The 27,710-nt window shown below is 36.8% G+C and overlaps 1 long non-coding RNA gene across 1 annotated transcript; it reads right to left on the bottom strand.

Annotated features, from left to right (window-relative positions):
- Positions 1-17,746: 17,746 nt before the first annotated feature.
- Positions 17,747-18,327, bottom strand: LOC149835059 (uncharacterized). The gene is made up of 2 exons (XR_016432583.1): positions 18,263-18,327; positions 17,747-17,981 (listed from the first exon to the last, which is right to left on the bottom strand). It is a non-coding gene; the product is annotated as an uncharacterized LOC149835059 (long non-coding RNA).
- Positions 18,328-27,710: the final 9,383 nt, after the last annotated feature.

Below are 27,710 nucleotides of genomic sequence, written 5' to 3'. Positions count from 1 at the left end.
TAAATAGTGGCGTATGTGTCAAGGGTAGCAGCTACGGTGAAAATGAACATGATTACTATGGTGTTATAGAGGAAATAATGGAGTTGACTTACTTAGGCATGAATAACAGGGTTACGATATTCAAGTGTCATTGGTTTGATCCAACTGCAACAAGACTCGACAAAGCTTCAGGCATTGTGGAGGTGAATCATAAATCCAGGTTTGGAACATATGAACCATTCATATTAGCCTCGCAAGCTCAACAAGTTTATTATACTTCATATCCGAGTATAAAAAAGTCAGATAGAAATGAATGGTGGGCAGTTTGCAAGGTGAAATCTAAACTATACCCCGAGTATGATCAGTTACAGGAAGATGAGTTAGCTGAAGACAGTGATTACTATCAATCAGATGATGTCTATGACTTCGCTTATGGTCACGATGTTGCGCATGATATGCATGTCATATCTCCATTGGCCGATGAAACATTCATAGAGGAATGTGATCCAAATGATGTACCAAGTGGATGGGCAAACAATGAAGAAGAAGAAGAAGAAGAAGAAGAAAATCAAACTAGTGACGAGGAAGAATTCTCAAGCTAGTGAGCAAAATCTTATACTACAAACCTCTATTTAAATGCATTGTAATACTTGATGTGAGTTGTATTGCAATACTTGGTGTGAATGATCATAAATTTTATTTGAATGTATTGTAATACTTGATACGAATGATTCGAATGCATTGTAATACTTGATGTGAATGATTTCAATTATCTGAATGTATTATAATTTATGCAATTAACGAATGATTTGAATTAGTGCAATACTTGATGCCAATGATTTGAATTATTTGAATGCATTGCAATGCTTGATGTGAATGACTTGATTGCATTGTAATACTTGATGTGAATTATTTGAATTATCTGAATGTATTATAATTTATGCAATTAACGAATGATTTGAATTAGTGCAATACTTGATGCCAATGATTTGAATTATTTGAATGCATTGCAATGCTTGATGTGAATGACTTGATTTCTTTCTAATACTTGATGTGAATTATTTGAATGTATTGTATGACATATGTTATTTGTTAGAATATGGTTCGTGGAGGTTATAGTGGTCGCTCATCTAGTAGTAGCCAGGCTCAGCCTTCATCTTCACGGGCTCCTGTGATAGGTATATCATATAACTAATTAGATGCTTGATTAGTTCAAATGCACATTCTGAGAATTTCTAATGTATTTTTTTACAGATGATGTTGCGCCTGTACACGACCCACCTACACCAGTTGATCACACAAGTCAACAGCCAACACAGGAAACAGGGTCTTCTCAAGCTGGCACAAGAAGACTCATTCGAATAGTGTATATCGATAATCGACCGTAAGTATTTTGTTTTAAATTATTGTATATCTTTTAAATATTTTATATTGATATTTACTGTGTAACAATTCATGTGCAGCACGAGGTTTGAGCCACAAGAAGTAGTACGGGAGATTAGGAATTCACTTCTTCAACATCTACCAGGACCAGTTGCTCAATGGAAAGAGTACCCAAAGGAGGTGTTAGACAGATTGTGGTCCTCATTCATGGTATACAGTTGTTCCTCATAGTTAATGTGTTTCATATTTAATTTATTTAAGCAATGTCTACTAACTTTCTGAAAATATTTGTAGGCTTCGAATCGCTTCGCAACTACGGTGGAAGAAAATGATGCAAGGAAGGTGTGGCAGAAGGTGGCTGCCAATCGATTTGCAGACATGCTGCACACTATGAAGACTGCAGCAAAAAAAGCATCTCGCGTAGTAGATGATCCATTACTGTGGAAGGGCCATGGTCCTATTACTATCAGGAGAGATTACTGGGATGAAATGTGCGATAAGTGGGCGGGAGATGCATTTAAAAATCGCTCTGCGAAGGCTTCACAAAATTGATCGAAGATGCCCGAAGCCCATCTACACACAGGTGGATCTAAGACATTTGGGAGCCACCTAAAGAAAATGGTAACTCATCAATATATAATATTAATTTTATAAGTATTGTTGCAAATTTGTGTACTAAATCTTTTGTCATTTAACTTCGCAGGAAGCAGAAAAATGAGGCAGTGTACCATATAAGGATGTGTTTGTAGAAACATATAAACGGAAGACCACGGGAGTCTTCGTATCAGAGAAGGCGAGAACGACAACAGTATGTATTAATTCTATTAATAATCATTGCAATATATATGCAAGTTATCATAATGTTATCATTAATTATTAATGAATACTTTAAACATTATTTTGTAGGAGGCATATGAGCAACAGATGGTAGAGCGATATGGCGAAGACGCTATTCAGCATCCATCATTTGATCCTACAGCATGGGTGACTGCAGCAGGTGAACCAAAAAAAGGTCGCGTGTTCGGGTTTGGGAGTAATATGAACACTTCACCAGTTATTAGTTCTTCCAGTTACGGCTCACCGACTTCTTGCATCGACATAAGCTCTAAGCAGCCGACTATTCTTTCTGGTGATGATGTACGCGAGATCATTAATGAATCACTGAATAACTACTTTCAATACACCGTCGCCCCCTTTCTCCGAAATGAGATCAAGGCCGCTGTTCAGGATAGGGGATCTTCGATTCCAGGTCCCTCTCAGGTATAATCACATATTCAGTTTTTTGACTGCCTTAGAGCACATATGAGCATGCTATATTCACATATTCAATTTTTTTACTGCCTTAGCACACCTACGAGCATGATCGAATCACATATATAGTTTTTTGTCTGCCTTAAAGCACATCTGAGCATGGTAGAATCACATATAGAGTTTTTTTAGATGCCTTAGAACACATATGAACATGCTATAATCACATATTCAATTTTTTGACTGCCTTAGAACACATATGAACATGTTATATATCATTTATGATAGAATCACATATAAAATTTTTGGCTTTCCCTGCCTTAGAGCACATATGAGCATGCTATATTCACATATTCAATTTTTTTACTGCCTTAGCACACATATGAGCATGATAGAATCACATATATATATAACTTTTTGTCTGCCTTAGAGCACATATGAGCATGATAGAATCACATATAAAGTTTTTTTGACTGCATTATAACACATATGAGCATGCTATAATCACATATTCAGTTTTTTGACTGCCTAAGAACACATATGAGCATATTATAATCATATATTCAGTTTTTTGACTGCCTTAGCACACATATGAGCATGCTATAATAACATATAGAGTTTTTTGACTGCCTTAGAACATATATGAACATGTTATATATCATTTATGATAGAATCACATATAAATTTTTTGGCTTTGCCTGCCTTAGAGCACATATGAGCATGCTATATTCACATATTCAATTTTTTTACTGCCTTAGCACACATACGAGCATGATCGAATCACATATATAGTTTTTTGCCTGCCTTAAAGCACATATGAGCATGGTAGAATCACATATAGAGTTTTTTTAGATGCCTTAGAACACATATGAACATGCTATAATCACATATTCAATTTTTTGACTGCCTTAGAGCACATATGAGCATGATAGAATCACATATAGAGTTTTTTTATTGCCTTAGATCACACATGAGCACATGATAGAATCACATATAGTGTGTAATTTATTTCATTATATTTTGTTTATCAATACTGACTGTTCTTTTCTTGTGTAGGCTGCTAGCGATAATCAGGGTAGTGGAGCTGAAGGGACAGATAAAGACAATGAACAAGAAGACGCACAAAATCTTGGCGATGATTAGAGGACTGTGTTGAAGAAGTTCTATTTTTTTTATTTTTCTTAATTGTAATTGTTGAATTGTAAATAATTAAACTTCTTAATTTTAAGGTGGAACGATTAATTGTTGTAGATTCTTGTTATATGAATTTTTTTGTGTGGTTTGTTTTTTATTTACAGGAAATATAAATTGTACAGGAAATAAAAATTGTACAGTTCTCGGTAATTAATTTTCAAATAATTTTTTTTAAATTTTTTTTCGTGTTTGCGACGGAACCATCTGTCGTTATTCATATTAATCTAGCGACGGCATAGCGACGGAAGTAAATCCGTCGCCAAGCCGTGGTCGTCGTTTAGTACCGGCGGATTGGCGACGGAATATAGCGCTCGTTATTCCGTCGCAATTAGCGACGGACCTGGCGACGGAATTATTCCGTCGCCAGTTAGCGTCGAAATATTCGCGACGTAAGCATACTGTCGCCTCGTTGTCGCTAATCCGTCGCTAACCATGTTAGCGACGGAATGTGGTCGTCGCTAATCTACTGCTTTGTTGTAGTGTCGCTCAGCCTTTTGCCCACCCATACTTGGAGGGTAGTTGTATAATTTTACCTTAAATAGGTTATCTCATACTCCTTGTATTTAAAGAGGGCAATATGTCTTTTATATCTCAATCTTAATAGAGAATCTTAGTGTGGTCGTAAAATTTAGGCAACTCTTATAGAACCACGTAAAATCTTTATTATGTGTGGTTAATTTCTTTTTATTCTTCTCATTTTTTTTGTTTCTTTTATAGATAGTGTGTTGAGTCATTCTCAAACATCTCTCTTTTAAATCCATGGATTTCTCGCCTTTTCTGGCCACCCACTAGCTGAAAACGGCCGGGATGGTGTTGCCTAGAGTGCACGACACCATCCTGTCTGTTTTCCAGCTGCTGGTTTTGTTTCTTTTTTTCAATTTGAAGTCCTTCGGCCGTTTTTTCCAACTTGTCTTTTTTTTTTATCTTTTTTTGAGTTTTTTATATTTCCGCCATTTTAGCCAGCCACCGGTTGGAAAATGGCAAGGTGGTGCCACTCTTGCCAAGCGACACCATCCCGAACATTTTCAGCCGGTGGCTAATAAAAAATGGCCAGCCTTATTTTTTCTTTTTATACATTGTCTTTTTTTAGTTTTTAAAAGCCAAAACCCCTTTTTTGTCATCCAAATAGGTTACAAACCTGGTCGTTTTTTGCAAACAAAGTTTGCCAAAAACTAGGGTTTTAAGCAAAAACCTGGTTTTCTCATAACCAGGTTTTTCCCCTGTCATCCAAACGGGGCCTTAACATGAAATACATCATGACCAAGTTGAGTTTTGAAAATATCCCGTAGTTTGTCGTGTGAAGTTATAAATCAATTTTACTGACAGTATCCCTCCAGCTTTGTGACGTAATACTGCCAATTTGTATGAAGTTACCAATCATTGCTGTATGGTTAGGTCACACTATCATTAGCGAGGGGTCGAAGTAGGGCTGGTAAAAGAGACCAACGAACCGAATAGGGCTGGGCTGGGCTCGATTACTAGTGGATTGAGCTCGTGGCTCGGCTTGTGTTTGTGTTTTAGCCAAGCCAAGTTCGAGCTTGTTTCAAACAAGAGTTGGATAGTGTAAAAACATTTCATGTTATTTATACATAGTATATACATTTATATATATTATACTTGAAATTATATATAACTTTTTATAAATTATACTTAATAGTCCATATTTTATGTATATATATTTTCATTCAGCCTTTTTTTTTACATATATTTTATGCATTATTTATTTTATATATTACTCAAAATATATATTGTCCATAAAAGTATATATTTTTTATCTATTCGAGCACTCTCGAGCCGAGCCGAGCCGAGCTGAACACCTTGTGTTCAAGTTCGACTTGTTTAAGATAAACGAGCTGCTTGTGAATCAGCTTGCCAAATATACGAACTGATCACGAACAAGCTCGTGACAAGCTGAACTGTTTCCAGCCTAGTCACGAGTTGCTCGGTCAGTTTACCAGCCCTACCTTTGGGTCGATCCCCAGGTTGATTATCAGAAAATAAAAGGGAGAGCACAAGTGAAACATATGCAGCAAATTTACAAGGGCCTGTTTGGAATCTAGGAACTGGAATAGGAGTTAATGCATTTGGCAAAAAGTTGGTCAGACTACTACCACCTGCAGGTGGCTGTTTGAAAAGTCGCTGGCATGAGAGTTAATGCGTTTGGGATGGGAAGTGGTATTGTATTTACACTAAAGTATGGAATTGACAGCTACCACCTCTGATTTGGCAGCTGCCACTTCCTGAAATGCCACTTCCCATCCCAATTACTAGTATCCAAACAGAGCGAAGTAAAGTTAAAATTTTGGTAACTTCTGCAATTTCATACTCGTATTTTGCCATTTTTTAGAACCTCAATGTCAATTCCTTTTCTTATGACCAATTTACTAGGGAGTAATTGGGTTGGTTTCGGAATTGGTTAAAGGTGGGTTTTGACAGACCTGTTTCCGAAACGGGTCTAAATATTAAATGCAGATCTGGTCCAATTTGATTCAAGTTTATGTCCAAGTCTAGGTATGACTGATACAGGTTAACATGCTCGGATACAAATTTGGTAAGATATAAATGGGTAGGGTTTTAAACTGACCTATTCTTTAATTGGGTTTTAAATTAGATTTTAACCTGACCCCATTTGATTCAGGTTCAAATCGGGTCTGGTTATGATTGAAACTGTAAGCCTGTCAATGTGTTCGAGTGTTAATCAGATTGGATATAGAAAGGTAGGGTTTTAAACGGAGCAGTTTTTTACTGGTTAAATATTATCTTTTAACAAGATTATTACATGTCTTGGCCAGAAAGATACGGGTATACTGTATGAACCAAGATTTTTATAGTTATTTTAACTTTTTTTAAAAAAAAATTACTGTACGGATGTGATCTAGATGCTTGGTTTTATAGAAATAGATTCTTGGATCATCCAATTACAATGTATAAGAAAAGGATGTTTTAAGCGTTGAAAATCAATGGTTTAGAATTTTTATAAATATTAAAGCATAAAAAATCAAATTTCTTGATCAACAGTTGATTCATAGCAAATGGATCACGCCAAATGCATCTGCAGGGTTAGACTTGCTGAAAAATCTATGAAAAGCTCGATTCATAACAGCAAACATATTTGGTTGGCAATCATATTCCAGATTCCCTACTGATGGATACCAACATTTACGAAAAATAAAAAAAATACGAGAAAATTTGCTGGCCATTATTTTCTAATACAATGCCATAAACTAAGTTTTTCTTAATGTCAAATTAGTTAAATTTGTGTTTTCTGTTTTAATTTGATTTTTATGTTATTGGTTAAAAAAATTGAGAAAAATAAAAAAATTCAATTTACGACAAAATTTTGGCTGGCCGATATTTTACAAAAAAAAAAAAGTTGTCACAAAATACCAATAATTTCTGCTGGTTTGCCCCCAAACCGTTCCATTGACACCTTACCTTCTGTGCAGTTGGAGTAGGGGATATGATGGAGTAAGATTATAACCCAAATGTCAAGTCCAAAGCCTTCAACTTATATGCAGTTTACTGGATATGGTGCCAAATCGGTTCCACCAGTGTTGTCAGTACCTGATCGACCTGTATCAGCTGATTAGTATCGTATCGCCAGAAGATTGATACGATACTGACCTGAATTGGACATTTTTTAATAAATATAAAATATCTTAAAATTAAATTTTAATATTATTTTAATGGTTATAACATGTACCACGTTTTGATTGACATGTAGTATTTTTTTAATTATTTTTTAGCCGATTCAGAACAATAAACTTGAGTATCGGCTGATACACCTGAATCATTGGCCAAACGATACAGGTCAGATTCCGCTATTGACAACATTGTGTTCCACTCATCCCAGAGTCATCCCTATCTTCATGCGTCTTATTGGGATTTCATTGATTCAAGTTGTTTTTGATCAAATGTGATCTACATTATTTATTTAATGTGCATGTTTTTTTGGTAATTGAAACACCAATGGTTGACAAAATACCAAATTTTGTGATAAAAAAAATCACATTTTCATTAAAAAAATACGATCCAAGGGTAAAGTATGCTGAATCCATTTATAAGGTCAGATTTGATCTTGAATAATTTGCCTAAAAGATTTACGAGGGGGTAAAAGATAGGAGATGACATAAAAAATGAATAAACAGGATCAGAATCAAGTACCATTGTTCTAAAATGAACCAAATCAAACTTAACTGGAGAATGGATATCTGATCCAATCACAATATGATACTCACGCAGCCAGGTCTTTATAATTTTAAGGTGAACAAAAATTTGAAAAACAAAAAATCAACATACTATACAGTAAAAATGATAACGTTTTTATGAAAGACATTGAAATTTCAAAGATCCGCCAGCTGTTCAAAATCGCAAGTACAGTTATTTTTAGAATCTTTTTACCTTTAGCACCTATCATTTTTTGTATGAATTTCCTCCATATGTGAATTTCATCCGTCTTCACCGAAAATGCTTTAGCCGTTGCTATAGCTGACAGTTGCCGCCTCAGCCGACGCTTACTCTCCATCACCCTGTCAAAAAACAGTCTCCAATGGATCTTTGGTGGTGCGGGTATGGCGGATTCTGCCACAATTGGAGGAGCTATCACTTGGCGGCAAAGAATGGCCTGGTTTTTCTAACGAAAACTCAAACCTCAAAACCTCGCAAATGCCTGAGTTACTGCACATTAAAAAATTACTAAAATTGCATAAAATAAGTACAAGCAAACTTTCTTTTAAACTCTAATCGAAAAACATCATAAATACTTGAGTTACCTCGCATAAAAAATATAATAACATCACATAAAAAATATGCAAAATTTATTTTTAACTCGAACTAACAAACCTCACAAACACTTAAGTTACCTCACATAAATAATTTATGAAATTCGTATAAAATAAGGGTGAGAGAACTTTTTTTTTAACTCTCGAACCTCCAAACATCATAAATACCTGAGTTACTTTGCATATTTTTTTTTAAATCACATTAAAAAATATTACAATTTCTTTTAAACTCGACCCAACAAACTACACAAATACTTGAGTTACTTCGCATAAAAAATATAATAACGTCGCATAAACAATCTGAAAATTTTTGTTTTAAACTCGAATCTCTAAACTACACAAATGTCTCTGTTACTTCGCATAAAAATTTCATAAATACGCATAAAAAACTGTAAAATTTCTTTTAAACTCGAACCTCCAAACCTCACAAATAGTTGAGTTACCGCACTTAAAAAATTTACTAAAATTGCATAAAATATGTGTGAGCAAACTTTTTTTTAAACTCGAATCTCCAAACATCACAAATATCTAACTTACTTCGCATAAAAAAATATAGGCAATTCACATAAAAAGTATGTGAATTCGCTTTTAAACTCGAACCGACTCTTAGGCTTCTCTGTGTTATACAAATAGTAGTGGCAAAGACATTGCATATGCTAGAGATTGCATTCTGGGACTATTCTCGCATAATTTAGGGTTTTCTTTGTGGTCTCCAAAACAATCTAACAACTATTTCTGGCATTTCGGTAACCTTTTTTTGATGTTATGACGATTGAGAACCCTATATCCATGAACTATGTTGTTCTTCAACCATTATACCATGAAGTATGTGAACGTCTTGAAACTTGGAGAGAGGAGGTTACACTCTTACCGTCTTTGCCTCAACAATGGCCGAAACAAAGGTTTTTAGATGTTTACTACAAAAAATGCAAATTGAAATTTCTGTCACTCCATAAAAAGCAATTGCAAACACCAACCAAAAAAATGAAAGAGAGGGTTGTTGTCATAATGATGTCTCCTATTCCAGAAACATCTAACGAGGGGGAGGTGAAGGGGGACTCGGCGAAGCAGCATTTGTTTGAGCCATGCACTCACTCTGAAGATGGAGATGCAGTTGAGTCGCCTTCTCCCCTTGTTGAGAATGTGGGTGATAGAAGAGTAGAGGATGAACCTCATAAATGGGAGGACCGAGTTGCACAACAGCCAAATGCTTCTCAGCTAAGGTTGGAGGCAATTGTGCAATGGGATGACGTTTCTCAGCAAGAGAAAAGGGCAGCTCAACAAAGGCTGAAGACATCGTAGCAAGGGACGAATGTCAAGAAAAAAGTGCAAGCTCCGAGGATTTCTTTGAATAGGGGAAGAAGGTCTGATGATCTTGGATAAGAGCTACAAGTCGATGACAGCCGCATGCACTACTTCTATTGGTTTTAAGCACGACAATGGTTCCAAGCTCTCCCAAAGAACATGAAGAAAAATGCTTGATGGTATGCATTTATAAAGTTTTTTTGAGATCTCGCCAAGGAAGACCAATCACCCCCTCTCAGAGGTCGTGGTGAAGTTTTGGGATAAAAAAACCAATACCTAACGATTTGGAGATATGGAGATGACTATCACATTGAAGGATATGACACGAATCACCAGATTGAAGTGTCATGGGGTATCAGTGAGTGGTCAACAATGAAGAAATCACAAGCAATTGATTATCATGGTTCTGAGAGAGATAGATGATGTAAAACCCATGAATTTTAAAGAATTTTCAATGAAATAAAAATGTGTGTCTACGTGAGATAATATGGTTTATGAGATATTCAATGTGATTTTGTGGCTTGCAGGCCAGTCGAGTGAATCCAATAACGAATACTGGAAAGGGTACTTGGATCCGGACTTTGACGAGATCTGATGATCCGACCTGGTTCACGAGGCCAAGTAAGGAAACCCGATGGTTTCAGGATGATAGCGTGAGATCCGAAACACAATTAGAGTAAGCGAGTGCAAGTTTAGACCAAACAGGTGAAAAATCCATGTGAAAACGAAAGAAATCCATCAACAAGGAAAAATGTCCTATTGTGACATAAAGAGAATTTTCTGCAAAAGTAAACACCAAGTGATGGTGTGGTGTTGTGGTAGGACACACGGTGTGTGATACCACCACCCAAGTTCAAAACCCCCTGTGCACAAATTATTTTTTTCACAAGAAAGTGATGATTTCTACCTTGGTGAAAAGGGTAAAAATGAGAGATTAAGTTAAGCCTAAATTTTTGGCTTTTTCATCTAGCTCTACCAAGGATTGAGCAGAATCCCATGTGACATGGAAGAGGGGTACCCATAAAGCAAATAGTGAGGGAAGTTAGAGGAAATCATGCCAAAGAGAGGAGGGGGCATTGTTGGAAATAGACATCACCCACCAAAAACGTGAGATTAGGGTGAAGATTTAATGTTTTGAAAATTTAGTAACTTTCCCCTAAATAGAGGAGTTAAATGAGAGTTTTTTGGTAAGGAGTTAGACTAGACGTCTCTCTCTCTCTCTCTCTCTCTCTCTCTCTCTCTCTCTCTCTCTTGGGTGATCAGACCTCCATAGTTGGTGGTGGAGTTTTCTATTGCTGCACGACCAGACTTCCATTGGCAAACGTAGTGTGCTACTCCAACGAAGGAAGAAGCGTTGCTTCGTTCGCTTGACACTCCAACAAGAGGTAAGGAGCATTGCTATTTGTATGTAAGTGGTTGATGCCTTGTTGCACATCTATATTGTAATATCATGGAGTTTACATGACAAATACCACCTATATGTGGGTGCGTTTAGGGTCTCGAGACCGATGTGGCATGAGCTAAAACACCTACTCGCCAATAGGTCAATATGGAGTGGTTCAGCCAATGGTTCTCACCCTTGGCCAACATTGGGGCACTGTGGTGTTCTTTGTAAGGGCATTATGTTCCTATGTGTATGCCTGGTGATATGTAGTACTCATATCAAAATCTACAGTTCGAATCTATGTAGGGAAATGCATATATTTTTGGTGTGGGCGTTAGCCATGACAGATTCAAGATCGAAACAAAATAAAGTAGGCGAATGACGTGGAACCTTAAGTATCTCGGATTATTATTCATGAAATTATTGTTTGGTTGTATTTTCTTGTTCAATACACTTTTCATACTTTTTTAGATTGAATGGTTTTAATCAAGTCTGAAGTTATGTATACGTGATTGCTATTTCACATCATGGTAAAATAAAGATATATCATTCCTATTGGGTAATTCGATTGGATTTGATGTTTTTGAGTGTAGAATGCACTCATATTTATAGTTGAAAGATTCCATACATTGAGGATGAAAGGGGTGGCCAAACAGTCCATTTAGAATGATCAAAATGTTTGAAAAATAAAAAGATATATTTTTTTAAGGTTACAGAAAAATGACAAAATTAGTCGACTGATAATATGTTCAGTCGACTGATAAAATCTTTAGTCGACTGCTGCTAAAATTTCTAGAAAACAGATACTCTGTTCAGTCGACTGATAAAACCTTCAGTCGACTAATGCTAAATTTTTTCCAGAAAACAAACATTCTGTTCAATCGACTGATGCTAAATTTTTTCCAGAAAACTGATATTCTGATCAGTCGACTGATAAAACATTCAGTCAACTGATGCTAAAATTTCCAGAAAATAGACATTTTGATCAGTCAACTGATAAAACCTTCAGTCGACTGCTGCTAAATTTTCCAGAAAATTGATATTCTGTTTAGTCGACTGATAAAACCTTCAGTCGACTGTTGCTAAATTTTCAAGAAAACAGACCTTCTTTCCGGTCGACTGATAAAACTTTCAGTCGACTAATTTTATAAAAAAATAATAACGTTTTTGCTTAGAAGATTTGAAGCAAAAAGGTTGGTCGACCGGTGAGTCTATTGGTCGACTAATAAACATGAAAAATTAAGTAAAGGGTTTTCTAAAATGATTTTAATGAGGGGTTCCTTTAAAAAAGTTTTTCTAACGACTTTTTAGGTGAAATGCAATTGAAATATCTATGAAGAAAATAATACGATGGTAAACTAAATATGTGATTCACATATGGACTTTAAGATTATGTCTAATACATGGAACACACATGATACAGATATTTGCACAACGAAGATCATTTCTTGTTCAGGATAATATAATTGTTCAAAAAGTAACATGTGATTTCGCTAAATGTTGGGAGTGTCAAACAAGCACTTAAGATGCCAAATGTATAAGTACTCGACACAAAGTTGAACCAGAATTCTGAGAAATTATAGTTGTCACCTATTGGGCTTCTAGTGAGTAATGTGCATACACTAAGATCACCCCGAATGTGGGTTGGGATTTTGGAAAACCCCTGTGGTGCAATGACTTGCACATAAGAATAAATAAAATTAAAAATGTGCACACATAACCTAAATATGGGATTCTGGGTATACTTGAAAGATGGTGTATGTTACTGGTTTCCCAGGGTTCTGGGTACATCTGAAAGACGATGTATGTTACTAGACCCAAACAAACAAGAATGAAAATTATGCACATATATAATAATTATGGGATTCTGGGTATACCTGAAAGATGGTATATGTTACTAGTTTTCCCTAGGTTCTGGGTACACTTAAAAGTCGGTGTATGTTACCGGACCCCTCGTGGTGTGATGATTCGCACGTGATTATAAAGAAGATGTTAAATGATAACATAAACATAAAACTTTCGAGATTCTGGGTATACCTGAAAAGCGGTATATGTTACCGGATTCTCTGGGCTCTGGGTATACCTGAAAGATGGTATATGTTACTAGACCCATTGATCTACCTTGGAGAGGGTAGGTGGTACGAACTTCGTGGACGTTCGTGTTTTCGTGAGAGCTAGGCGTCTCACCGTATGGTCTTGGTCCGCTACGAGGTCTATGCCTGTGCGTACCCACAGGGTAAGAGTAAGTTAAGCATTAGATAATTTAAGTTGACTGGAAACTTATCTTTGAAGAATTATATACTGTTGATTTGGCTTTAGTGAAACTTGTGGAATCTACAGCTTGTACTAATGTAGATAAATATACATTTAGTTCAGTCATCTTTTGCACTGTATCATGAATTAGAAATCATAATTATCTTCTTAGAATGATATAAACTTTCATGCTAGTTATATATGCAGTTGTCGTACATATTTGTACACAGGACACTGAGCACCACATATAAATACATTGTTTCTTATGCAGACAGGGGAGTCTGACCCTTCTGCTTTAAATGTTTTTCAGGCAACGCATAAATGGAGCATCGTGGCGTCACATTTGGAAGTAGTCAAGAGATATCAGTTTTTCAGTGTTTTCTGTTTGAACTCTTAGTAGTAGATTTACATTTCTGTTATGAGATGTACTTAATGTCATTAATGTTTCAATTAATGAATAGTATGTTTTTGGTACTTCTCTGTTTTTACCCTGTAATGCACCCGGCTTGTGTTTTTCACACTTCCGCTATTTAAAAAAAAAAATTTACTCCAAAATTTTTACTATAAAAAGTTGGGGTATTACAGCTTTGGTATCAGAGCAGGACTGAAAAATCTGCGATCTTGGCTCTTCCAGCGACCGCGATGGCTCTGTAAGTATGTAGAAATGTGGTTTTCTTAATGTAGAGATAAAAACATATAATTGCATATTATATTTTCATGGAGTTATAACTAAGGTTAGAATGGCCTTTTACTTCCCAAACGAATGGCTTGGGTAAACCGTTGCAATGATTTATGGAGATACTACATAACCTGGCCGAAGTGGTAGGCCGACAGGCTGCTGCAATGCAGCTGGTGGGTGACAATTTACATCTTGTGACCCATTAGAGGATACATAGAAGATGAGTGCCACCTAAAGTATGGTATATATTTTTCTAGATGGAAAACGTGGATGCACTTGAGGGCATAGCTTCCCAAGTTAGTCTCGTGTCAACTCCTGCGAGAGTTGAAGTTCTAGAGCGAAACCCAGGGACTGCTCGCGTATTCTACTGTAATGAAACAATGTACAATAGAACAATAGGGAAACAAACACAATGCCAACAAAGGGATTTAATAAACTCACTTAAAGTTGGTCACTAATGGACCAAATACAATCTCAAAAGAGATTAAAATACCAAACAGCACAAGAGGCATACAAGCCTATAAGATGGGAAAAAACTCTAGAGAAAACCCTCAAATGCTTCTAAAAGCATTGAGGAATAACAAGGGAGTGAGGCTCTATTTATAGAGCCTCACTCCAACACATGGGAGGCAGTCCAGCTCTTTGGACTGCCTTCCAATAATCATTATTATGACTGTTGGGTGGCAGTCCAACGTCTAGTTGGACTGCTGCCCAACAGTCATATTTTGACTGTTGTGCACAACAGTCATATTTTTTACTGTTGTGCACAACAGTCATATTTTTGACTGTTGTGTACAACAGTCATAAATATGACTGTTGTGCTTAAGCTGTATGGCAGTTTATTTATTTATTATAATGTTAAATTACATTTCAGTCCCTAGTGGACTGTACTATATGATAAAAGACAAAAATACCCTTATTGGGTATTTGGATACAATTTTATTTTTAACACTCCTCCTCAAACTTATGGGGAAATCACCGAAAGTTTGCTAAGAAGATACAAAAATTAAGGTAGTGGAAGAGCTTTGGTGAAGAAGTCTGCAATCTGAAATTCGGACTGGACATATGGCAATGTAATGGTCCCCTTCAAATATTCTTCGCGAACATAGTGACAATCCATCTCAATGTGTTTTGTTCGCTCGTGAAATGTGTGATTGCTGGCTATATAGATGGCACTTTTATTATCACAGCATAGCTTTGAAGGTTCTGAGACATCAACACCCATATCGGAAAGTAGTGCTCTCATCCACACAACTTCAGTGGTTGTGGTAGCCATTGCCCTGTACTCAGCTTTCGTAGAGGATAAAGACACTTTCTGTTGTTTTTTGCATCGCCAAGAAATGAGAGAATCACCTAAAAACACACAAAAGCCAGTAGTTGAGTGACGGTTATTGGGATCTCCTCCCCAGTCAGAATCAGTGTAAGAAATAAGACTTAAAGATGAGGAAGAGGATAAGAATAGTCCTTTAGATATAGTTTTCTTGATATATCGAACTATTCTTAATACTGCACTCATGTGGACGGTTGTGGGCGCATGTTGAAATTGACTTGCACAATGTACGGCATGCGCAATATCTGGCCTTGTAATGGACAGGTACATCAACGATCCAATAAATTGTCGATAAGGGGTTGGATCATCTAATAATACTCCATCTTCAGCTCGCATTTTCGCATTTATTACTTCAAGAGTATCAGCATATTTTGTGTCCATGATTCCTGAACGCTCAACAATATCAACTGCAAACTTGATTTGAGATAAAATATATCCTCTTGGTGAGTAGGCTACTTCAATTCCTAAAAAGTATCTCAAAAAACCAAAATCAGTCATATCAAAAGATTTTTTAAGCAAAATTTTAATATCTTCAATTTTCTTTTGATCATTCCCTGTGATGATCATATCATCAACATACAAAAGAAGAATGATCAATGAGGTACCTGTAGATCTCACAAAAAGAGCAGTGTCAGTGTAACAAGATTTAAATCCAAGTTTTAATATCGTACCACTGAACAGATCATACCATGCTTTAGGGGCTTGTTTAAGCCCGTATAGGGCTTTTTGAAGACGAAGGACCATGCCTTTTTCAATAGACAGACCAGGGGGAGGATCCATATATACTTCTTCATTTAAGTTTTCGTTCAAAAATGCATTTTTAACATCTAACTGATATATCAGCCATAATCGAATGGATGCTATAGCAACTAGAGTTCTAACTGTAGTCATACGAGCTACTGGGGCAAAGGTTTCTTCATAATCTATACCATATTCTTGAGAATATCCTTTTGCAACAAGTCTGGCTTTATATCTCTCAAGAGACCCGTCACTTTTTGTTTTAATTTTAAACACCCATCTACACCCTATTGTCTTCTTTCCGATAGGAAGAGGTTGAATTGCCCAAGTGTGAGCCTTGTGTAATGCATCTAATTCAATTTTCATGGCTTCAACCCATTCGTTTATATTTTTGGCCTCGTTATAGTTGGATGGTTCATGATAGGAATGAATGGCTAGAAGACATGCCTTGTAGTTTGGTAGGAAGGATTCATATGAGACAAACCTACTTGGAGGCCTATGTGTTCGTTCTGACCTTCTAACACTAGTTTCTTCAGTATTTGTTAATTGATTATATCTGTCAAGGGCACATGGATGCTCCCCAGTATTTCGTCTAGAGTATTGAAGAAGATCTTGAGATGGTTCACTACTTGAGTCATTAATAGACTCGAAGGTTTCAATATCATTACTAATACCTTTATTGGGTAACAAATCAAATAAGAAAGCATACTCGGATTCTTTCTTAGGAACTTCAAAATCAAATCCACTGTCATTTTCTAGATTGGTAACATTTCTAGAAACATAGAGTTTATCATTTGTTTTATCATAACATCGATATCCTTTTTTATTATCAGCATAACCAAGAAAGACACATTTTATGGCTTTAGGAGAGAGTTTGCTATATTTTTCAAGAAGCACGAAGCATTTACAACCAAATACCCTTAGCCTTTTTAAATCAGGAGAAATTTTAAAGAGTTTTTCAATAGGAGACTTGTTTTCCAAAGTTTGAGAAGGCATTCTATTTATCAGATAAACTGCGGTTAGGGCAGCTTCAGCCCAAAATTGCTTTGGAATTTCTTTTGAAATAAGTAGGGTTCTAGTAGTTTCAATGATATGACGATGTTTTCTTTCAGAAATCCCATTTTGTTGAGGTGTCCTTGGGCATGATTTTTGATGCACAATTCCATGATTTTTTAGATATAATTGAAATTCATTTGAAAGAAACTCTCCCCCAGAGTGGGAGCAGAAGACTTTAATATTTGTTTTAAATTGATTTTTAACTAGATTATGAAAGTTTTTAAAACATGAAAAAACTTTGGATTTGAGTTTTAGAAAGTAAATCCAAGTATGTCTACTAAAATCATCTATAAATGTAACATAGTACGAATAACCACCTTTTGACATAACAGGGGCGGGACCCCACACATCCGAATGCACTAATTCAAAAATTTTATGTGTCACAGAGGTTCTAGACCCAAAAGGTATCATTTGCATTTTTCCAAGTATACAATCTTCACATACAAAATTTTTATCTTTACAAAATTTTTCTAAAAATGGAAAAAGAGATAATTTGGATATACTTGGGTGTCCTAATCTTTTATGCCAAAGATCTATATTAATGTCTTTGACATGATTACAAAACGAGTATTTTGGTAAACACAGGAAATCCATGTAGTAAAGGTCTCCTCGTCTATGGCCTTGCCCAATCAGCTTCCCTGACTGGAGATCCTGCACCCAACATGCCTTAGATGAGAAGAATACTTTGCAACCATAGTCAACAATTTGAGAGACCGAAAAAAGATTCAAATCCAGTTTGGGAATGACTCTCACTTTTGGAACAAAGATTTTTTTTGAAATATCATCAAGGTTTCCTAAGCTTTTGACTTTTAAAGAGGTACCATAGGCAGTTGACACACATGAAAAATATGATTTAGTGAAATCAGATAATAGAGACTCATTATGAGTCATGTGGAAAGAAGCACCTGAGTCTAGAATCCAAGATGTCTTACCTGGAGGAGACGAGGAAGAGATGGCAGCTCCGGATGTAGAAGGTGCAGCCTTAAGAAGTTGTGAGACGACTTCTGCTATTTGAGCAAGATTTAATTCATTAAAGCTGCCCCCTTTTCTTGATTCTTGAGGTTCTTCACTTAAGGCGGCCACCTTTTTAAATTTGGGACATTCCGGTCTTATATGTCCGGGTTCCTTACAATGATGACAAATATTTTTTCCTTTGTATCCTCCCTTGTATCCTCCTCCATTGTGTCCTTCTCCATTGAACTTCTTCTCAAAGTGAGGTGGTTTATATGTTTTCACAAAATTTCTGGGCCTTGCCATGGCAAGGACCTCATCATTAGACTTGTGCATTCCAAGTCTTGTCTCTTCTTGACAAATTTGAGCAAGGGCCTCACTTATAGAAGGAGAAGTGGTCCTATGAAGTAAGGAAGATCTTACTTGCTCAAATTCCGGTCGAAGGCCATAAAGAAAGGAGAAAAGATTTTCTCTTTCGATTTGGGTCCTTCTCATATCAATAGCCGAACCTTCCCATTTTGGTTCCAACATGGCTAATTCATCCCAAATAGGAGATAAAATACCGTAAAAATCTCTTACACTTTTATCTCCTTGTTTTGAATTACGTACCTTATCTTGGAGATAATAAAGTCTAGCCATATCCTTTTGGATAAAAGTACTTCTTAGAAAGCTCCATGCGTCACATGCCTTCTTGAATTTGATGATATTGGTGGCGATCTTGAACTCCATGGTATTCATAAACCATGAGAGTATTTGTGCATTGCTTGCCTCCCAATCTTCCAATTTATTTTGGAATTCTTCCAAGGCTTTTTCTTTTTCTTCTTCGGACAAGGCTTTGACTTGATCTCCTTCTCTTCTAGTCAATTTGAGTTGTGGTTCACTAGTAGAACCACTAACAAAACCCCATAATTTTTTTCCTTTGATATGATTCTCCATAGCCGTCGCCCACATCAAGTAGTTGTTTTCATTGAGTTTGTAGGTGATGACGGTGGCGAACTCTCTTTCTCCCATAATGAATACTTGAGTTTAGACTAGAGGAGATAGGGAATAATCAATGATCGAAGAACACTTCCTTCACGATATTCTTCTTCTTTCAAGAACCTCGCTCTGATACCATGTAATGAAACAAGGTACAATAGAACAATAGGGAAACAAACACAATGCCAACAAAGGGCTTTAATAAACTCACTTAAAGTTGGTCACTAATGGACCAAATACAATCTCAAAAGAGATAAAAATACCAAACAACACAAGAGGCATACAAGCCTATAAGATGGGAAAAAACTCTTGAGAAAACCCTCAAATGCTTCTAAAAGCATTAAGGAATAACAAGGGAGTGAGGCTCTATTTATAGAGCCTCCCTCCAACACATGGGAGACAGTCCAACTCTTTGGACTGCCTTCTAACAGTCATTATTATGACTGTTGGGTGGCAGTCCAACGTCTAGTTGGACTGCTGCCCAACAGTCATATTTTGACTGTTGTGCACAACAGTCATATTTTTGACTGTTGTGCACAACAGTCATATTTTTGACTGTTGTGTACAACATTCATAAATATGACTGTTGTGCTTAAGCTGTATGGCAGTTTATTTATTTATTATAATGTTAAATTACATTTCAGTCCCTAGTGGACTGTACTATATGATAAAAGACAAAAATACCCTTATTGGGTATTTGGATACAATTTTATTTTTAACATCTACCTTCTCGAAACTGATTTGGTGAATCATAACGAATATCAAAATTATTATCCCAATCGCATTAGAAACGATGATTTTGTTGATAAGAGTCATCGGATGAGGCTCTAAGTTAATGTTTTTTCTTTTTCTAACTTCATTGGAGATGTTAGTGACTCTATCATTGATGAGGGGTACCTTCCTGAATAATCTTTCGGACAAAAGGTGAAAGCCTTGTCTGTGCCCGTTAAACCTTTGAGTTCCTTGTTGGAGGATGTTGTAGATCCTCAGTTGTTCTTGGTGATGAGAACGTAAATGATGTTATATGTTTAGCAAATGGCTTCTGGGTTGCCGATGATGGCAATCGACTCCTGAGAGGGTCATAGTTGGGGACTACATAACACCAAACTTCTGGGTGTTATGGTTTTTGAAAGAGCGTTGTGGGAATTCTTGTTTCTCAACCACAGTTGAAAGGGATTGTGGTGAGTTGTGTTGGCTCAGGTGGTGATTCCGGGTAACGCCAATGTTGTCATTAGGGTGGTGATGCTCTAATGATGTCATTAGAGTAGTGATTCTCTAATGAAAGTTGTTGGAGTGATGATTCTTCAGCGATGCCGTTAGAGTGGTGATTCTCTAACGATGCCGCTAGGGTGGTGATTCCCTAACGATGTCATTAGAGTGGTGATTCTCTAATGAAGGTTGTTGGAGTGGTGATTCTCCAGCAATGCCGTTATAGTGGTGATTCTCTAACGATGCCGCTAGGGTGGTGGTTCCCTAACGATGCCATTAGAGTGGTGATTCCCTAATGAAGGTTGTTGAAGTGGTGATTCTCCAGCAATGCCGTTAGAGTGGTGGTTTCCTAATAATGCCATTAGAGTGGTGATTCTCTAATGAAGGTTGTTGGAGTGGTGATTCTCCAGCAATGCCGTTAGAGTGGTGATTCTCTAACGATGCCGTTAGGGTGGTGATTCCCTAACGAGGCCATTAGAGTGGTGATTCTCTAATGAAGGTTGTTGGAGTGGTGATTCTTCAGCAATGCCGTTAGGGTGGTGATTCTCTAACGATGCCATTAGGGTGACGATTCCCTAATGAGGTTGTTGAAGTGGTGATTCTTCAACAATATCGTTAGAGTGGTGATTCTCTAACAATGTCATTAGAATGATGATTCTCTAATGAAGTGGTGATTCTTCAACAATGCCGTTAGAATGATGATCTTCTAACGATGTCATTCGAGTGATGACTCTTTCTTTATGATATTGGAGTGGTAATTCTCCAAATAGTGTATTAGAGCGGAAGTTCTCTAACGTGAGTCATCTAGAATGGTGATTTTCTGACGATAGCGGCCTTATGCGGTGTCGCTTGAGGTCATTCGAAGAATATATGTATAAAATGAGTTATTGCACCAATAAATTTTATTGTGGCACTGTTTGAATTGTGTATCATACATTTGAGAACTATGAAAGATTGCTAAGGATATTACTTAGCAAGCATAATTGTGTAACCTAACGATTAACTATTATTATGCTTCTGTCCTGATAGATGGCATGGGAGGTCAGGTGCAATGACATCATGGACACTGTGAACAACCTTGCCGAGGTTGTGCAACAGCAGGTGGTTGCAATGCAACAAGTGGGTGCAAACCTTCAACAGGTGGCCCAAGATAGGCAGAATATAGGTGCAGTCACTTACAAGCGCTTTATGGAAATGGATCCTCCTGTTTTTAAGGGCAAGACAAATCCTGAAGCGGCTGAGACGTGGATACATGAGATTGAACATATTTTTCGTGTTTTGAATGTTCCAGAGGAAAAAAAGGTGAACTTCGGTACTTATCGTTTGAAGGACCACGCTGAGAAGTGGTGGGATACACTCTATGCGGTCAAGTTCCAGAATGAAAAGGTTACTTGGGATGAGTTTATTGAGGTATTTAACTCTGCATATTTCCCTAAGCATGAACGTAGTAAGAAGATGCAAGAATTTTTAGACCTACAACAAGGGGCAACAACACTGGCGGATTATATCACTAAGTTTCGTTGTCTGGAACGATATTGCCCAAATGTATACACCGTGGAAGAGGATCGAGCAATGAAGTTTGCTCGTGGATTGAAGCTAGCTTTGAGAACCAAGGTGTTCACCCGAGGGCCAAAATCACTCGATGAGGCCATCGAAGTAGCGACCCTATTGAAAGAAGACTGGGTCAAAGAGCAAAAGAACCAATGGAATAAACCCAAGAAATAGATCAAGGTTTATGTGAGTACTAATGAGAAAAATCCTAGTGAAAGGGAGTTCATACCACCTATAAAAAAGAGCATGCGGCAGGAAGGCTACCCGAACCACCAACAGCAAAGGAAATCACAACAACCAAAGGTTCAACAAATTTGTCGACGGTGCGATGAGGATCATCTCTTCGGAGTTTGCCCTCTCTATAATGGCAAGTGTTTCAAATGTGAGCAACCAGGACATATTACTAAGTTTTGCCCGAAGAAGTCTACTGAAAATTTAGTTTAAGCTGATTCGACTCCATTGAAAGAAAAGACATGCCAATAAGTAAGAAATACCATAACCTTTTTGTCAAGTGATGTTTGTGATTTCGGGGACGAAATCCTTTTTAAGAAGGGTAGGATGTAAAACCCATGAATTTTAAAGAATTTTCAATGAAATAAAAATGTGTGTCTACGTGAGATAATATGGTTTATGAGATATTCAATGTGATTTTGAGGCTTGCGGGCCAGTCGAGTGAATCCAATAACGAATACTGGAAAGGGTACTTGGATCCGGACTTTGATGAGATCCGATGATCCGACCCGATTCACGAGGCCAAGTAAGGAAACCCGATGGTTTCGGGATAATAGCGTGAGATCCGAAACACAATTAGAGTAAGCGAGTGCAAGTTTAGACCAAACAGGTGAAAAATCCATGTGAAAACGAAAGAAATCCATCAACAAGGAAAAATGTCCCATTGTGACATAAAGATAATTTTCTGCAAAAGTAAACACCAAGTGATGGTGTGGTGTTGTGGTAGGACACACGGTGTGTGATACCACCACCCAAGTTCAAAACCCCCTGTTCACAAATTATTTTTTTTCACAAGAAAGTGATGATTTCTACCTTGGTGAAAAGGGTAAAAACGTGGGATTAAGTTAAGCCTAAATTTTTGGCTTTTTCATCTAGCTCTACCAAGGATTGAGGAGAATCCCATGTGACATGGAAGAGGGGTACCCATAATGCAAATAGTGAGGGAAGTTAGAGGAAATCATGCCAAAGAGAGGAGGGGGCATTGTTGGAAATAGACATCACCCACCAAAAATGTGAGATTAGGGTGAAGATTTAATGTTTTGAAAATTTAGTAACTTTCCCCTAAATAGAGGAGTTAAATGAGAGATTTTTGGTAAGGAGTTAGACTAGACGTCTCTCTCTCTCTCTCTCTCTCTCTCTCTCTCTCTCTCTCTCTCTTGGGTGATCAAACCTCCATAGTTGGTGGTGGAGTTTTCTATTGTTGCACGACTGGACTTCCATTGGCAAACGTAGTGTGCTACTCCAACGAAGGAAGAAGCGTTGCTTCGTTCGCTTGACGCTCCAACAAGAGGTAAGGAGCATTGCTATTTGTATGTAAGTGGTTGATGCCTTGTTGCACATCTATATTGCAATATCATGGAGTTTACGCGACAAACACCACCTATATGTGGGTGCGTTTAGGGCCTCGAGACCGATGTGGCATGAGCTGAAACACCTACTCGCCAATAGGTCAATATGGAGTGGTTCAGCCAATGGTTCTCACCCTTGGCCAACGTTGGGGCACTGTGGTGTTCTTTGTAATGACATTATGTTCCTATGTGTATGCCTGGTGATATGTAGTACTCATATCAAAACCTACAGTTCGAATCTATGTAGGGAAATGCATATATTTTTGGTATGGGCGTTAGCCATGACAGATTCAAGATCGAAACAAAATAAAGTAGGCGAATGGCGTGAAACCTTAAGTATCTCAGATTATTATTCATGAAATTATTGTTTTGTTGTATTTTCTTGTTCAATACACCTTTCATACTTTGTAGATTGAATGGTTTTAATCAAGTCTGAAGTTATGTATACGTGATTGCTATTTCACATCATGGTAAAATAAAGATATATCATTCCTATTGGGTAATTCGATTGGATTTGATGTTTTTGAGTGTAGAATGCACTCATATTTATAGTTGAAAGATTCCATACATTGAGGATGAAAGGGGTGGCAAAACAGTCCATTTAGAATAATCAAAATGTTTGAAAAATAAAAAGATACTTTTTTTTTAAGATTACAGAAAAACGACAAAATTAGTCGACTGGAACAATAGTTAGTCGACTGATAATATGTTCAGTCGACTGATAAAACCTTCAGTCGACTGCTGCTAAATTTTTTCCAGAAAACAGACATTCTGTTCAATCGACTGATAAAACCTTCAGTCGACTGATACTAAATTTTTTCCAGAAAACTGATATTCTGATCAGTCGACTGATGCTAAAATTTCCAGAAAACAGACATTTTGATCAGTCAACTGATAAAACCTTTAGTCGACTGCTGCTAAATTTTCCAGAAAATTAATATTCTGTTCAGTCGACTGATAAAACCTTCAGTTGACTGTTGCTAAATTTTCCAGAAAACAGACCTTCTGTCCGATCAACTCATAAAACTTTCGGTCGACTAATTTTATAAAAAAATAATAACATTTTTGCTTAGAAGATTTGAAGCAAAAAGGTTGGTCGACCGGTGAGTCTATTGGTCGACTAATAAACATGAAAAATTAAGTAAAGAGTTTTCTAAAATGATTTTCATGAGGAGTTCCTTTAGAAAAGTTTTTCTAACGACTTTTTAGGTGAAATGCAATTGAAATATCTATGAAGGAAATAGTACGATGGTAAACTAAATATGTGATTCACATATGGACTTTAAGATTATGTCCAATACATGGAACACACATGATACAAATATTTGCACAACGAAGATCATTTCTTATTCACGATAATATAAGTGTTCAAAAATGAACATGTGGTTTTGCTAAATGTTGGGAGTGACAAACAAGCACTTAAGAAATGATAAAGTTAGATAATGCTATGTTGCGGCGTAACCAGTGGGGGTATGAAACATACACTCGAGCTCATAAATAAATCTTAAAATGCCGAATGTATAAGTACTCGACACAAAGTTGAACAAGAATTCTGAGAAATTATGGTTTTCGCCTATTGGGCTTCTAGTGAGTAATGTGCATACACTAAGATCACCCCGAATGTGGGTTGGGATTTTGGAAAACCCCTGTAGTGCAATGACTTGCACATAAGAATAAATAAAATTAAAAATGTGCACACATAACCTAAATATGGGATTCTGGGTATACTTGAAAGATGGTGTATGTTACTGGTTTCCCAGGGTTCTGGGTACATCTGAAAGACGATGTATGTTACTAAACCCAAACAAACAAGAATGAAAATTATGCACATATATAATAATTATGGGATTCTGGGTATACCTGAAAGATGGTATATGTTACTAGTTTTTCCTAGGTTCTAGGTACACTTAAAAGTCAGTGTATGTTACCGGACCCCTCGTGGTGTGATGATTCGCATGTGATTATAAAGATGTTAAATGATAACATAAACATAAAACTTTTGAGATTCTGGGTATACCTGAAAAGCGATATATGTTACCGGATTCTCTGGGCTCTGGGTATACCTGAAAAATGGTATATGTTACTGGACCCATTGATCTAACTTGGAGATGGTAGGTGGTACGAACTTCATGGACGTTCGTGTTTTCGTGAGAGCTAGGCGTCTCACCGTATGGTCTTGGTCCGCTACGAGGTCTATGCCTGTGCGTACCCACAGGGTAAGAGTAAGTTAAGCATTAGATAATTTAAGTTGACTGGAAACTTATCTTTGAAGAATTATATATTGTTGATTTGGCTTTAGTGAAACTTGTGGAATCTACAACTTGTACTAATGTAGATAAATATACCTTTAGTTCAGTCATCTTTTGCACTGTATCATGAATTAGAAATCATAATTATCTTCTTAGAATGATATAAACTTTCATGCTAGTTATATCTGCAGTTGTCGTACATATTTGTACACAGGACACTGAGCACCACATATAAATACATTGCTTCTTATGCAGACAGGGGAGTCTAACCCTTCTGCTTTAAATGTTTTTCAGGCAACGCATAAATGGAGCATCGTGGCGTCGCATTTGGAAGTAGTCAAGAGATATCAGTTTTTCAGTGTTTTCTGTTTGAACTCTGAGTAGTAGATTTACATTTCTGTTATGAGATGTACTTAATGTCATTAATGTTTCAATTAATGAATGGTATGTTTTTGGTACTTCTCTGTTTTTACCCTGTAATGCACCCGACTTGTGTTTTTCGCACTTCCACTATTTCAAAAAAAAAAAAATTTACTCCAAAATTTTCACTATAAAAAGTTGAGGTGTTACATATGATGTCTTTGAAGGAAAAAGGCTAAAGTTACCACGGTTAAGGAATTACTATGACCCCACAATGAAGAGGATAATGAAGGATAAACTATCGTGTGCTAGAGGAAAGGCTCGTAGTACCTAGGAAAAGGATATGAGAGCATTATTGTTCTTCTTCTTCATACATGCCTATTCATTGACAACAGTGGAAAGTCGATCCATAATTCCTATGTTATGGCAATCTTGGATCGCGTTAACAAATATTCATGGGGGAAGTTGTGCTTGCATACCTTTATTCCTCTTTCAATAATGTGAAGGCTGAAAAAATAAAATTTAGCCGGCATGTTGGTATTGTTTGAAGTAGTTAGTCCTTTATTGTACTTAAATTATTGATTTATGCTAAAATATTAGTTATTTAGTTGTATTTTGTATTTTTTATGTAATTTACTATGCTGTTATGTGTTAATCCCTATAGGTTTGGTTATGAGAGCACATATTTGTTGGAAGGCCCCTGAGAGGTCAGGTTGTCCATAAATTTGCACGTCTCGCATTGTGGAGACAAAATATCAACAAAGGTGCATCTCATTGAAGGAAGTCTCGTTATCATATGGATTGTGACCAATACTTTAAGAAATTGCAAAAGTTGGTCAGGGCAGATGTAAGTATATTTTTTTATTAAAATATCATACATGTTTTTAAATAATGCAATATAGGACTAACCATGAATGAAGCTTCATTAGGTAGATAAAGTGGTTTTCCTATGAAGATACAGGTGAGGAGGACCGAGATGTCATTGTGCAAGCAAAGGCTATTGCAAGGAAAGATATTTGGTTGCACAATATGAATGAAGTGGAGTGTCAAATGGTCAACCGAGTGGTATGACAATTTGGTTATATTCATCAACAAACCGATCGTCCTGATGCAGTTAGCAAAATTGGCCTGATAACAATCAAGGATAAGTCAAAGGACTACCCCACCTTATTTCAATTAGAACTTGCAGATTGGTGCAAGAGCAACCAAGACATCTATTTGTCCTCCATGGTAATTGCCGGTGATGATGAAGACATAGCTTATCGTCATGATGCAGACAGTCACTCTGAAAAGAGAGCCAAGAAGGAGGAGGAGTAGCATGACCAAAAGCGTATAAAAAATATAAGTGAAGCAGATACTCAATTGGCTCTTGCACTGATAGAGATGAGACACTGAAGGATGCACTTGCTGCAAAGGAGGTCAAAATTTATGTGTTGAAGGAAACACATATTGCAATGTCTCTGACCATTATACAATATCAAGTTGCGATCATAGAAAACTAT

This window comes from Nuphar pumila, chromosome 6, assembly GCF_984573655.1.
Source record: "Nuphar pumila chromosome 6, dmNupPumi1.hap1.1, whole genome shotgun sequence".
Taxonomy (NCBI): domain Eukaryota; kingdom Viridiplantae; phylum Streptophyta; class Magnoliopsida; order Nymphaeales; family Nymphaeaceae; genus Nuphar; species Nuphar pumila.
This window is presented reverse-complemented; position numbering and strand designations above follow the sequence as displayed.